This window comes from Pelodiscus sinensis, chromosome 4, assembly GCF_049634645.1.
Source record: "Pelodiscus sinensis isolate JC-2024 chromosome 4, ASM4963464v1, whole genome shotgun sequence".
Taxonomy (NCBI): Eukaryota; Metazoa; Chordata; order Testudines; family Trionychidae; genus Pelodiscus; species Pelodiscus sinensis.
Window position 1 is genome coordinate 118,306,369 of NC_134714.1, and position 15,836 is coordinate 118,322,204.

Below are 15,836 nucleotides of genomic sequence, written 5' to 3' on the forward strand. Positions count from 1 at the left end.
CAATGCTTTTTGTAACTTTTGAAGGCTATGTAAGTTCACTCACCTTCTGTTTGTGAAGATCTTCTGCTTACCTTACTTGAAATACTAGAAATAGCTAAAAAGACAGCAAAAGAAACAATAGCCAAGAATACTATCTCTTAGAGTACAGGCAGTCCCCGGGTTACGTACAAGATAGGGACTGTAGGTTTGTTCTTAAGTTGAATCTGTATGTAAGTCGGAACTGGTACATATTGTAGGGGAAACTCTAGCCAAACATTTCTCCAGAGCTCAGTTTTATTCTCCCACACCTCACTTCCCTCAGTCCTTTATTCTCAAGCTGAGGTGTCTGCTGAGAAAAGCTGCTCCGCGTATCCCTAGTCTGCTGGGGGGGGGGGGGGGGGGGGCACTAGCTTCGCGTCTCCCTGGTCTGCTAGTGCGGGGTTGCCTCACCCCGTTTGTAAGTAGGGATCCGATGTAAGTCGGATCCATGTAACCCGGGGACTGCCTGTATATAATTGTTATGCTAGTTCTGGTGATGATTGTGGCTGTTCTGCAGGATTGTGGTGGTTGCTTAAGAGCCTACAAAAAATGTAAGGGCTTCACTGGAGAAAGATCTCATTCCCTGGCTGTGAGCAACCTTATACTTGGCTAAGAATTGCAGGAAAAATGGTGACTGTTGCCTAAGTTCTTTATAATATTTTGGAATGCATTCCCTTTCCTACAGGTTTCTGGATCAATGTCAGTCAAGAATTAAAATGATCAGATGATGGGATTTAGCTTATGGTTTCTTCTTGAAGTTTCTAGGACTATGGTAAAGGCAATAATCACCTTAGATCTGACCTCACGTGGAATGGTGGCTATTCTCATTCGCATTCTCCAAAGGTGTTCATATTCAAGTTCTTCAAGCAAATTGGTTAGCTTTGGTTAGGATACTTGTCATGTGTGGGCTTTCTTTATCCTTCAGCATTCCAGTCATTGAAATGCTAGATTTTGTTTAGGACTGGATAAAATTGGCAGCTAAGAAAAGTTAATTCTGCTTCAAGCTTCATTCACTTTTCCAGAAACCTGGACCTTGGCTTGTACTCCTTACCAGCCTCCTGATGCACAGTGCATAGATCATCTATGCATGGGTTTATGGGGCCCACTATGGTAGTTTGTGACTAATTTTGTTATAGCCACACAGTAATGGCACTGACCCCTTAGTACAGAGGCAGCTGGGAAAGCAAAGATGTGATTCTAAACTCACTGAAATCAATGGAAAAAAAATTTCATATCTGATTTCAGTGAGCTTTGAATCAGCCGCCAAATGAGACACCCAAGCTCAGTCCCTCACTTCTGAACAAATGTCTGGAATTCCTGCAGAAGTTGACTGAAGGAACTGCATTCACAAGGCTCCAAAGGAGGCTGCATCAAACTTGTTTTCACCAGAAAGGATGATATGGTACAAGTCAGGAAAAAAATTAAAGGATCTTCAGGACTCAGAGACGAGATTGGAGTACCAACTAATCCACGCGACAAAGAAATAAAGCCAATGTCAGAGGAATTCATTGCGACTGGCCAGTTTTTGTACTACATTTCCAAACTAGAAGTTGAACTGTGTTTCTGGGTGGAACTTCGACAAGGATGTCATAATAAATCAAAGGCACAAAGGACTCTGCTAGCTATCTATCAAACTTGCTGAGCCACTTTAGTACATGTAGGTATGTTAAGTTTATTGTGTCTTGCTTGTGGCTGCTTTATGATACATGGATTTTAGCCATCAGTCTTGTTGTCTGGGAGAAAACAATGGGCCTGCATGGCATAACAAAACGTCTGTAGAGGCTGTGTGCCAAACTGTATTGATTAAAGTGCATGACAATGACACTATGCAGCAGTGAAATTTCAATAGAGAAAATTTGCATTGGACATCCATCACTGTAAATACTTTTGCTCACACAGCTATCTTTTCGAGAAGTAGTAGCTACACGCACGAGAGGGCTTGGTTTTAAAACAAACAAGAAAATTTTAAAATGGCATAAGGCATTTTGGATTAATCATTTAGTGTTCTCTACTGAAAAGTCAATAATTAACAAGTTACCGACACAACATATCTGAGCTGGTGCAATAATTTTTTGTTCTTAATATAGGACAATACTGCAAAGTCTTAGATATATTGGAGCCTGAGGGAAAACCCTTTGACTTCACTGGGCCTTGGAGCAGAGCCATGGTGATATTAACTCTGGGCCAATGCAGACTTGTGAAAGGGGCGCTATAGGAGAAAGTATGAATGATTTTTGCCTTTGGGTGATTAATAAGGATTTTTGCATCACTTGTCTTCTGATCTTTCCTGTGTGCTATCTGTTTCAAAGTAGGATAATCAGAAAGATGAAATAAAAACAAATTATTATGCAAAAGAATATTCATATGATATGCTTGGCTTTCTGCAAGGGACCTAACACAACTGAACTACCATTCTGCATTATTTAATTTTCCTAAAAGGGTGATAACTCTGCATTCGCTATTATCGATTTCACTCAGACATAATAATGTGATATGTCATAGGAATGGCAGCAATCCAATGACCATATCCCATACTTCTCTGTATCACTCATAAATTTATTGAAAAAATTCTGTCCCTTCCTTTTAAATCCAGGCATTTGTTTTTAATAGGGCTGTCAATTGACCTGGGTTAATGCCTGCGATTAACACAGGACAGAGTTAATACGTTGAAAAAATTACGTGTTAATCGTTGGTGTTAATGATGCACTGCCTGTTTGAAGTGCCGCTCTAGCAGTTCTAAGAGGCTTTGCAACAGCGGAGCTGGGGATCAGTCCCCAGCTGATCCCCAGCTCCGTGTTGCAAGAGCTGTAGGGCAAAAAGGAGTTACTCCTCCTGGGGAGAGGAATAACTCTACCGCAAAAAGCCCTCTGTTCTGCCATTTTACTGTAAATTTTTTTGCACAAAAAAGCGCTTGAGGTGTGGATGCTTTTTGCACAAAAACCTTGTAGTGTAGACATAGCCTGAGTGATTTTAATGGGGTTTATATTAAGGCAGTAGACAGCTCCTTTCTTGGTCTCTCCCTGTTTTGAAAGACAGGGATCCTGAAAGTCCTTGGCACTCCTTTCCAGCATTCCATGCTTTTAGCTCTTTTCATCCCTTGGAACTACAGCCCATAGAATTCCACTCATTCTAGGCTACAACCAGACATATGGCTGAGCAGGCCCTACACCCTGCCTTAATATAAACCCCATGACAAGCACATAAACCCCATAAACCCCATAAACCCCAAGACAAGCACATGCTATTACAAAAGGCTTTTCTACCATGTAGTGTAAGATGAAAGGTGATGCGGCGAATAACATTCTCTTCCATTCAGATAATGCCTTTCCTCCCGAGGACCCCAAAGTCCTTCATCAGTGACATATACTGAAGTACAGCCAGACAATGCATCAGGTGGTTTCTCAGAACTTTAAATTGTGACTCATAGGCCTTTTATGGAATTTTTATCTCTGACATTTCATAGCAGGAGAGAGACCATAAAAAGGCACATGCCAAAGTGGAATGTAGAGGAATGTAAAGGCTTTATGGAGAGCTGAGTGTTGATGATTCACATCCACATCAGCCATCTGTCATTATTCAGCATGGCTGTTGTAAATGAATTAGGGCCTTATCTGACTGACTGCAGAGATTAGCCAGTCTTCTTCCATGGTTTGATATGTTTCCACATCAATATAGCAAATGATTGCCAGAGAAGGACCATTTTGTAGGGGTAACACTGGTAGAAAAGAACAGAGAAATCAGCCTGAGTCCAGTCCACACACCTTGGTTACAGTTATCCAGAATTTACCATGAAACCAGGAGCAGACCCTCTTTGCATAAATCCTCCTCCTGTCAAAGATGATAGGGATGATGCAAATCAATGCGGGCAACTCTTGTCATTTTATTCTGTGTCGCATGATATTCTGGTGCATATTTTAAAAACACAGCTGCTGGAATCAAGAGTCTTCAAGAGAACCTCAACTTTATGTTCAATACAGTGGTATCAGGGTGAAGCACTATATAAAATCAGTGGCATATGAGGATGTATATACCTTGGGGCTACGTCTAGACTGGCATGATTTTCCGGAAATGCTTTTAACGGAAGAGTTTTCCGTTAAAAGCATTTTTGGAACAGAGCGTCTAGATTGTCATGGACGCTTTTCCGCAAAAGCACATTTTGCGGAAAAGCGTCCGTGGCCAATCTAGACGCGCTTTTCCGCAAAAAAGCCCTGATCGCCATTTTTGCAATCGGGGCTTTTTTGCGGAAAACGAATCTCAGCTGTCTACACTGGCCCTTTGGCGCAAAAGTTTTGCGCAAAAGGGACTTTTGCCCGAACAGGAGCAGCATAGTATTTCCGCAAAAAGCACTGATTTCTTACAGTAGGAAGTCAGTGCTTTTGCGGAAATTCAAGCGGCCAGTGTAGACAGCTGGCAAGTTTTTCTGGAAAAGCGGCTGATTTTCCGGAAAAACTGGCCAGTCTAGACACAGCCTGGGAGATTTCAGGAAAGACCTGACATGTGGGCTTGAAGGCTTCTGTAAAAGAGATATACACATATTTTAAACAAATTACTGTATTGCTTTTATGCAAAAAGCAATCCCCATCCCTTTTTATTTTAAACGAATGATGTAAATTTTAATTGCAAATAAAAATAACAGTTCTTGCCCAGAGGGATTTACAGTGTAGGATCTGATAGTGTAACACCCTGTTTCTGCAAAGACTTCAACATTTATAATTTTAGGCACATGAATAACTGTTTACAGGATTATGGCCTAAATCTCACTTATTCCTTGATAAATCCTGTTTTGTAAAGAGCCAATTCTCGAGGACTTTTCTTTTTCATTTATAGCTACAATAACTGCACTGGGGAAGTGTTAATATCTTTTGCCTGTTCACAAAACCAGTGAAAAAGACTGTGTGTCAGATCCTCAGCAGGTGGCTTAAATGAAATGACATTGATTTACACCAGCTGATAATCTGAACCAGAGGTGGGCAGACTATGGCCTGCAATCCACATTTGGCCCATCAACTATTTTAATCCACCCCTCAAACTACAGCGGGGGAGCAGAGTCTGGGGTTTGCTCTGCTCTGTCCATGCCATGGCTCCGTGCACCTCCTGGAAGCAGCAGCATATACCTCTCTCCAGCTTCTCAGTGTCGGGGCAGCCAGAGGGCTCCGTACGCTGTGCCCACCCCAAACCCCGCCCCCACAGTCCTCATTGGCTGAGAGCTACAATCAATGGGAGCTTCAGGGATGGTGCCTGTGGCTGCGGGAGGTGGGGGACAATGCACAAAACCACCTGGCCATCTCTTCACATACGAGCCAGCCAGAAGCAGGACATGCCACTGCTTCCAGGAGCTGCTTAAGGAGGAATGCACAGCCTGGAGTCTGCAGCCCTGAGCCCCCAATGACCCAACCCTCTGCCTTAGCTCTGGTCCTCCTCGCACACTCAAACCTCTCTGGCCCAGCCCAGAGCCTACTTCTGCATTCCAACCCCCTCATCCCTAGTCCCACACCAGAACCTGCATGCCCAACCAGAGCGCTCACTTCCCTCTGCACTCCAGCGTCTCGCCACAACCCAGAATATCCTCCCACATGCTGAAATCAATTCTGGCTCCACCCCAGAACCCACACCACCAGCCAGAGTCCTCAGCCCCTCCCACACTCCAACCCCAGTTTCATGAGCATTCATGGCCCTTCATAACATTTCCACATCCTGATGTGGCCCTCGGGTCAAAAGATTTTCCCACCCTTGATCTGGAACCCTTTTCTGTGTGTTTTCAATGTGAGTATTCTTTGCCGCTCTAGAATTAAAGAAAGGGCTAAAATCAAACCCATATCTGAAGTGTACAGTATTTGAAATTCAACCTTGGCTCCTCTATCTGGTTTTGATCATGGCCATGCATTTATAATAAGATGAGTCAAACCCAAACACCCTCCCCCCCCTTTAAAAATTCGACAGTGAAATCCAGATCTGAATTATTTTATGGCTCGTGTCCATTGCTGCCTGGAAGTCACCTTCAGCTGTGTGAGTTCACTAACAGGTGGAATTCTATGAGATAAATTCTGTACCTTGCCACACTTGTGCAACCCGGTTTACAGAATCCAAAGCGCCTATTTGGGAGAACGGGCAGGTGGGTGGTGGGAAGATCACGGCCAGCTCGAGCCATTGCTGCGTCCTGGGCAATGGATGCATGATGCATGCGCAGCTCCGCCCCCGGGCGCACAGCGCATGCGCAGCCCCGCCCCCGGAGCTCTGTGCACCTTAATCGGGCATGTGGCACCTGATGGCAGCTCTAAAGGACGCCATGCGGCCCCTGGCCCTGGGTGCGCGGTTCCTGATTGCAGCTCTAAGGGGTGCTGTGCAGCCGGGCGTGGGGCGCCCCTTACAGCTGCCATCAGGGGCCCCCCATAGGGAGGTGCCCCAGGCAGCTGCCCAGCTAGCCCCTCCCTTAATCCGGCCCTGGGGGAGAGAGGGACAATGACCATGCATAGCAGGACATAGCTTGCTTTTCTTTTCATTCCCCCAACTATCAGGGAGCGAGGGGAAAGTACTTGGATTCTGTGCATGCCTGTCACTCCTGGCTGGTCAAGGGAAGGGGCAGAAGAGTAAATTACAACATACAAGTACTTTCCCCTCATTCCCTGGTAGTCAAAGGAACTGGAAGAAAAGAAGCCACATCCTGGTACGCAGGGCTGCTGCCTCTCTCCCCCACCCCCAGCTCTCCTGAAATGGTGCCCTTGGCCAGAAGGAATCATTATAAACATCTAGTCTGATCTCCTGTATAGCACAGGTTGTAAACTTCCTCAAAATGCTAACTGGAGCGTATCTTTTAGAAAAAAAATCCAATCTTGATTTAATAATTACCTTTGATACAGTATCTACCAGACCCATGGTAAACTGTTTCAAAGGTTAATTAGCCTCACTGTTAAAAATGTCTTATTTCCAGCCTGAATTTGTCTAGCTTCAGTTTCAATCATTGGACTGTTTTGTACCTGATACAGTATCAGTATTAAATCATGGATTTCAATATGTCAACACACAATTTGGCTTAGCAGTGCCTGAAAATATCTGATAGTGTTTTCATTTTATAGCATATATGTACATTGCTTGAATATATTTATTTGATGTTGACAGCTGCTCAGTGGCTGCTTGGGAATTGCAGTCAGTTTCCTCCATGGCAATCAACAGCCCAACAAGATGGTGGGTTAAGCAGGGTTTGCAACAGACGTTAAAGAATTTTGGATTAGATCCCAAGACAGAAGGAAATGTTCATGGATGGCCAGACACCTGGTCAGGCCCATGAAATATATATTTTAAATGTTACAATATTGTTGAAATGTTAATAAATATGAGTAAGCTTTCTGAAGATATAAAGCACCCTAGTTTCATTTAGAAATAGCAAAGCACATTTTTACCAAATAATGTTTTTGATGGTTTATTGGGTGATCAAATACAATTGCTCTTTGACTCAAATGCTCTTTGCCTAATTAATGCTTTGGGTGTCTTTGGGTACATCTAGACTACCACGTTTTGTCGACGGAAGCTTTGTCGACAGTATCTGTTGACAAAACTTCCGTCGACAAAGAGCGTCCAGACACATTGAGTTCTGTCGACAAAGCAAGATGCTTTGTTGACAGAACCCCGCAGTCTGGACGCAACCCTACAGGCAATAACACCTTCTGTCGACAGAACTCTGTCGACAGAAGGTGTTATGTCTCGTAAAATGAGGTATACCAGCGTCGACAAAACTGCTGAGTTCTGTCGACGTTATGTCGACAGAACTCAGCGGTAGTGTAGACGCTGGTATAGTTTTGTCGACAAAAGTCCACTTTTGTCGACAAAATTCGGTAGTCTAGACACACCCTTTGAGTGCATATGTCTTTTATCTGTTCACTAAGGGTATGTCTAGATTGCATCCCTCTGTCGGCAGAGGGATGCAGATTAGGCAGGTTGACATTGCAAACAAAGCGGGGATTTAAATATCCCATTCTTAATTTGCATAAAAATGGCTGCCATTTTTGACGACTTAGCACTTTGTCTCCTACAAGGAGGTTTACAGGATCGGTCGAAAAAGGCTTTCTTTCTTGACACATCCCCCTATAGACTGGCTCTTTTTGCTGACAAAGTGCTGAGTCGGCAAAAATGGTGGCCATTTTTATGCAAATTAAACACGGGATATTTAAACCCCCGCTTCATTTGCAATGTCAACCTGCCTAATCTGCATCCCTCTGCCGACAGAATGTTTAATTGAAAAAATGCAGTTGCACTTAAATTGGTATGTTTTACAGGGACATTCCAATTTTAAGTTTTCTACTGGAAAAAATCATTTCAGTACAGTAAAAACATTTCTTTTTGGCTTTATCTTTTTCATTCATTTAGTTTGAACTTTTTGTATCAAAGTGGTGACATTAATATTCATATTATATGTAAATTATTGTTTTAAATGTAATATAAACATCAAAATAAAGTCAATTAAAATGTCAAGACAAAATATTTTACCTTATTGACACAAAAAGCATTTACTTTATTGCAATAAAACATTTCAACTTTATGAAAACAAAACTTTCTCATCATTCCAAATTTTAAAAATATTGAATTTTCATTTAGTGAGAATTATTGAAATTTCAGCAACTTTTTCTGGTTCAGAACAAAATTGTTTTTCAAAATGTCAGAATTTCCCCTGAGATGGAAATTCCCAGTTTCTGTCCAGCTTTAGTACATACAGAATTTCAGAACATTCAATGAAATAAGTACATATGACTGTTACAATTATATTAGGTGTTAACAAAAAATGAAGGGTTGCATTGTCTCCCACACTGCATAGGTGTGCAAAGAACCGGGAAGAGTGTGAAAGGAAGTCCTCACCACTGTGACCTTTGGAACTAGGACTACCCATGATGTGGAAGAATCAGTGCAAGTGTTGTTCCATGACGGCACTGCTGGCTTCACTAGACCCTAATTCTATAAGGTACAGGCTGAACCTCTCTAGTCCGGCGTGCTTTAGTCCAGCAACAGACATGGTTTGGAATGATTTTAGTCGGCCAGATGTCCACTTATTGTCAGTGTGGCCAAGTTTCCCCGCAGTCCCATAAAGTTTGTTTACAGCCAGCAGTTCTGGCTCTCAGTGTTCTGTGCTGTTCTTTAGCTCAACTTTACCCTGTCTACGCTACAGAGTTAATTCAAAATAACACCAGTTATTTCGAATTAACTGTAATAGCCGTCTACACATACAAACCTCTATTTTGAAATAAATTCGAAATAGCGGAGCCCTTATTTTGAATTAGGTAAACCTTATTCTATGAGGAATAAAACCTAATTTGAAATAGCTAATTCGAAATAAGTGCTGTGTAGACACTTAATTTGAAATAGGGGGCCTCCAGCCCTTCCCAGGCAGCCCTGGTGGCCACTCTGGGCACAACCAGGAAAACTTACTCTCCTCTCTCCTAGCCCCAGAGCCATTAAAGGGGTAGACCCTGGCCACAGTGCCTGTGCCAGCTCCAAGCCTGCCAGCCCAGAGCCAGCAGTAGCCCCAACCCATGAATCAGCAAGCCACTGACAGCCAGCCCTCCACTGCTCCCCAGGAGTACTCTGCCAGCTCCCAGGAGCCTGACAGGGGCTGGACAAGGTGGGTGCCTTAGTGATCCAGGGTGGAGATCATGGACCTTATTCAGGTTTGGGGGGAATGCCCCCAACTTCCATGATCTCAGCCCTAGATGGAAGAACATGGCCGTCTATGATAGGATAGCTGTCAGCCTGGCCACCAAAGGCCACATGCGAACCCAGGAGCAGGTCTGCATGAAAGTCAGGTTGGTCCGATTAGACCCCCCAACCTGATCTCTGAGCTTCTTTTTCCCCTTGCTTCCACCTTCCAGCTCCCTCCTCCCAGGTTTCCCCCTCCCCTCTCCCACCCTTTCTCTTCCCCTCTCCCACCTCCTTTTTCCAGTCTCCCCAGAGGTTCATCCCTCCCCCCTAGTTTTGTTCAATAAACCCAGTTTCTATTTTTGAACATACGTATTTTTTATTTGACATCAGGAAGGGGGGTTAGGGATGGGTAAGTGGAAGAACATGAGGGAGGAATGGGGCATGAGCCCCCGGTGGGGAGGACCAGGGAGGCTCTGAGGGCTCCTCCTGGTGGATGCTCTCCCTCAGGGCCTCCTGGATCCTGACAGCCCTCCGATAGACCTCTCGGATGGCAGCCTGCAGCAAGTGCACTGGGCTGATGGCACTGACCCCACGAGATGCACCAGCATGCCCAGGGAAAGCTCTGGCTTGATGTGGCTGAGTGCTGTGGTGTCCCTCATCAAGGTAGACAAGCAAGCGGGGAACCCTGAGAACTGTCTGTCCGGGGTGGGGGTAGGGTTCCTTTAAGCATGGAGCTCAGTTAGCCTCAGGCAGCAGCCCTACACACTCAAGTCCTAACCTGATGCCCTGCCAGCACTGGTTCTGGCCAGCCTTAACTTTGGTTCAGGGTCCACTCAGTGTGGGCACGCTATTTTGAAATAGCGAAATGCTATTTCGAAATAGTTTTTGTGTATAGATGCGTTATTTCGAATTAGCTTAATTTGAATTAACTATTTGAAATATGTTAATTTGAAATAGTGCTGTAGTGTAGACATACCCTGAACGTCTTCTAGCAGCCCAGTAAACAGTGGAAGCGTTGATAAAGCTGCTAGACATCACTGACCTCCAGTGGTTTGGCAAATTCTCTGGTTCGGCACGAGTCAGGTCCCAAGGGTGAGAGGTTCATCCTATATTTTTGGATGTGCCTTCATTTATATACCTCAATAGAATCATAGAATCATAGAATACTAGGACTGGAAGGGACCTCGAGACCGGTATACTAGGACTGGACGGGACCAGTATGTGGTCATGGCAGGACCAAATACTGTCTAGACCATTCCTGATAGACATTTATCTAACCTACTCTTAAATATCTCCAGAGATGGGGATTCCACAACCTCCCTGGGCAATTTATTCCAGTGTTTGACTACCCTCACAGTGAGGAACTTTTTCCTAATGTCCAACCTAAACCTCCCTTGCTGCAGTTTAAGCCCATTGCTTCTTGTTCTATCCTCAGAGGCCAAGGAGAACAAGTTTTCTCCCTCCTCCTTATGACACCCTTTTAGATACCTGAAAACTGCTATCATGTCCCCCCTCAATCTTCTCTTTTCCAAACTAAACAAACCCAATTCTTCCTTCATAGGTCATGTTCTCTAGACCTTTAAGCATTCTTGTTGCTCTTCTCTAGATCCTCTCCAGTGTATCAGTCAAGTCAGCAGGACTTAAAGCATGCTTAAAATTAGGCATATATTTGTTTGTTACTGAATGGAAGCCCAAGTGAGGTGGTGTAAAGACATGCCTATTGCCTCAAGTCCTTCCTTCCACACTGGTCAACAGAGCTGAATGGGAGCAAGGAAGGAGCACATGGTGCATAATGCACCAAGGTAGCGGAGCTGCCACTGCATCAGTATTTCCCTGGAAGGATTCTGGCTGCATGAACTAACATTGCTCCTGCTGCTCTTGCTTTAGGAATTCCACTTCTCCTTCTTAGCCCTCCACGTCCCTCCAGGGTTGTGCCTTAAAGGAGAAGTTTTGCTTCAGGTCTCAGGTTAGGGTTAAGTGGTACAAAACTCAAACAGCAGAACTTGAGTGATCTTTATTGCTTCAGTGTTAGTCCTTCAGAGCAACCAAATGAGGGAAACACATGTGGCCTGGCAAGGATGGTGTCCATTTGTGGGGAAAAGGATCTGGGCCTAATGTATCTCCTGTGGTCTCCAGAAAATTTCGGAAGAGAAGAATGGTTGGGACGGAATGGCACTGGCAAGCTACTTTCTCCAAAACTGTATATTACTTTTCACGTCAGCCCCGTTAATAATTAAAGTTTATTGCTAGCACATGGTTGTTCATAAAGGAAAGACATTTACTGAAAAGTGAAATAAGATGGACTTATCTTCTGTTTCCCTCAGGATATCAACATTTTAGAGTTCTTTATACTGCATGGACTTTCCTTTATTATACTCTTGAAGTGGCACTTGTTTGTTCTTTGCTATTAACATAGAGTGATAACAAATCATGACAGTAACTCATGATTTATTAAAATGGCTTATCTTTTCTTTATCTGGTTTTGCTACCTTCGTATCTCCTTCGGTATTTGTTTATTGATGGGACTCCAATTAATTATCTATGTGTGCAAATAATATTACAATTTGCTTCCTGTTAGAAACATTGGAGCAAGCTTTCTGCTGGTTCTTACTACAAGGATAAACTTCTGTACTCTTTATTATTTTAAAATTGATTTGTGCAGCATTTAGTACAATGTGGGGACTGATCCATAACTAGAGCTTCCAGCTGCTCTGGTATTTAGAGCCCTGCAAATCCATGCATATCTGCCTTATATCTGCAGGTATCCATATCCGTGATGAGGATATCTGCAGCTCATTTTTGCAGGTATAGATGCGGATACAAATGTTGTAGCCACGCAGCATTCAACTGGTATTGCAAATGAAATAATAAAAAATATGAATGAATATTGGTCCTAAACTACAAAAGTTATCAATTTTTCCTGCTAGAGTCACATCACCCTTTCATTGGCCTCCATTTGAACTGTGGACCAGATCCTTAGCTCATGTAAACTGGTGTACTTCTACTGAAAGCAAAGGGGCTCTGCCCATGCTTGAAAGTGTTTGTAGGATTAGGGATTTCACATGCATTTTAGTTGAAACAGGATAAACTAGACCAATATATGTAACTCTTTTTGCATTATTTTATAATCTTATCTACAAATGAAGAGGAAATAGAGTGATAGGATTACACCGGTTATCTGAGCAGAAAGAAAAAGATCCTTTGAATAACATTGCTAGCCACCACATAAACAGATTTTATAAAGAAGCAGATTCCGTTCCTTAATCTGAAGCTAGGACACCTCCCCAGCTTGTCTGCAGCCTACTCTTTCCCCAGCAGGCAAAGTGTGTGGCCACAGGCTATGTCCTCAGGACTCTGCTTGCCAGACAACAGCACCCTTATCTGCTCACATGGTTGGAGCTTTTGTGGCCTCTTTTCTGCTCACCTCTGTGCATTCTGGCCCTGCCATGCAGCAATAGTCTGACTGCTTTAATGCAAGCCAGGAGGAGTTTCTACTAGTGCCGAATAATGGATGTTTGGGGCATGTAAATGGTTTAAGACTCATGGAAAAAATCCATTGAGAACAAATAGTAATTATTTGTTTTCAATCAAACTCACTTGATCCCTTCTATCTATTTTATTAATTGGCACCAAGTCTAAAATGGCTGATCTAGTCTGGCTACCTGTAAGTCTAACTTACATTACCTCGCCTACCGGGGAAAGGTATATACTTACTAAATCAGCTGATCATATTCCGGTGATGTAGCATTTTTGCAGCAAACTGATTGTAGTTGATATTGAAAAGTTCTAATTATTGAATTGGGGATTTATGTACTTTGACCCAGAAAGCTGTTGAGTAAGTTCTTATGGTGAGAACAACAATATATTTCTTAGACTATTACAGTCACGTAGACAGGAACACGCTGTACCACTTTAGCTTGGCTCTATAAGAGGAAAATTCTTTCCCCTACCTAGGTTGAATAGTTAGGAACTTCCTGCACTTCCTGTCAGGGTGGTTAAACACTGGAATAAATTGCCTATGGAGGTTGTGGAATCTCCATCACTGGAGACATTTCAGAGCAGGTTAGACAGACACCCGTCAGGGATCATATAGACCAGGGCTACTCAACACATGGCCCGCGGGCTGCATGCAGCCCTCAGCCTGTTTGTTTGTGGCCCACGGTGTGATTTGGGTTTATGCAGGGCTCAACATGTGGCTCGCAGGCCAGGGCAGCTTGTCCATATAGGCAAACTAGGTGGTCGCCTAGTGCGCCAAGTTAAATGGGGCGCCAAATGGTGGCGCAATATCATTGAGGGGTTTGGAGGTGGGGGCACCGATTTCATGGTTCACCTAGGGCGCCAGTTGCTGGCAGCTAGTCTAGGGCCACCCCTGCCCGCAGGTGGTATCCTTTGAATATGGCTTCCACTGGGAACACACTCCACAACGGCAAGTCAATATAATGGTCTTATGTTGATATGCGTTTTAGTAGTTAAATTCCTGGACTGTCATTGTTCGTTGAAAGGGCTGTCATATGGGTGGAAATTGGGTCAATATTGCATTTTATTAATATCAGCAGAACGGACTGAAATGGGGCCTGCGTGTTGTGTAGTCTTGCCTTAATCTATTTGCATGTGTATGCAACCACACTTAAGTTGAGGCTCTCAGCATGTGCTGTGAGGATCATTGTGGTCCCCGAGGATTCCAAAGTTGAGTAGCCCTGATCTGGACAGTGCTTGGTCCTGCCGTGAGGGCAGGGGACTGGACTCGACCTCTCGAGGTCCTTTCAGGTTCTAGTGTTCTATGGTTCTATGATTCTACAATACATGATAAGGGCCCAGGGATGAAGGAATGATCCTCACTGGCTGAGGTACCGAGAGGGAAACTTATCGGTGTACGCTCATACAGTCATCAGCCTGCAGTAGATCCCAATAACTTCTGCACCTCTGATGCATTAGAGGGAATGGCTGGTGAATTTGTGTATGGTCAGTAATCCTCTGTCCTCACATGCAGTCCTCGCCAGCCCTCCTGCCCTCAAGCCCCTCCCACAGAACAATACATTGAGTCCCAGGAGAGGTTTTCTGTGGCACACACAGGTTGCTTTCTCTTTGTAACTTTTCATTCTCTTAACCCTTTTTATCCCCTTCAGCACTGGCAGGCTGCATATCAGCAGACCAAAGTGGCTATAAGCCAATGGAGATAACTAATGGAAACTCATCTGGTAGTGGAAATCACGCAAAGGTGGCTGTGCCAGTCACTACTTCTAACATCCGCTGTGTACAGACATGGGGGGAGGGCAAAGGTGAAGCAGCGAGGGGAGTCAACTTAGTGGAACAGTATCCTGCTAAGTCAGATCTACTAGTGTAAGGGCTGCTCTTGTACAGCTCTAAATTGTGTCAGGGCTGGGCAGCCTTGAGTCAGGGAACCAATGTTCCATCTAATCTTTTACATCCCTGGGTTGATTTTTTTCCCATCCATGTACACAAAACATTTTTATGTGCATGAGACGTGCAAATGTGCACCACCAGCAGAAACAAAAAATCTAGCTGTGGACATTCTGTTAATCAACTGGGCAGCATTTGTATTGTTCCTGAGCAGCCGCACAAGTGCACAGCTTACATGGGCACATTGCAAGGTTTAAAAAAAAACAAAAGAAAGTTTTTCTTCACTCAGTGCACAGTCAACCTGGGGAACTCCTTGCCAGAAGATGATTCAAGGAGGTTAGGTCCATCAATGGCTATTATCCAGATGGCTAAGATGCCTCCATTTCTCTGAAAGTGGGAGATGGGGGAGGGATCATGTGAGGATTACTTGTTGTGTCCCCTCCCTCTGGGGCATTTGGTATAGGCCACTCTTGGCAGACAGGACACTGGGCTAGATGGACCTTTGGTCTGACCCAGTATGGCCGTTCTTATGTTCTTATGAACCCAAACCAGGTTCCTCATCTTCAGTCTATCCAACCCTGGCCTGCGTATTTAGCATTGCCCTGCTCACCTTGTTTGCCTTCAAGCAAAAGAACTCCCAAAGGCCTTTGCCTGAGCATCATTCAAGCAAGCCAGGGGAAATTTGCACCTCCTTATAAGCCTACCAGCTGGAGATTCTGATCCAGTGACCCCCAAGGCTTGTACCTTAGAAAGCGACAGGTTGTGAGCAAGGAATTGCATAGAGATCTGTGACTTCATCAGATTAGCAAACAGGATGTGACATCACAAGGGCC

The 15,836-nt window shown here is 44.1% G+C and overlaps 1 long non-coding RNA gene across 1 annotated transcript in view; it reads right to left on the reverse strand.

The window, feature by feature from the left end:
* Positions 1 to 15,762, reverse strand: part of LOC142829249 (uncharacterized) — a 37,138-nt gene extending 21,376 nt beyond the window's left edge. Inside the window, exon 1 of the long non-coding RNA XR_012903676.1 lies at positions 15,614 to 15,762. This is a non-coding gene — a long non-coding RNA (uncharacterized LOC142829249). The remainder of the gene's footprint in view (positions 1 to 15,613) is intronic.
* Between the last annotated feature and the right edge of the window lie 74 nt (positions 15,763 to 15,836).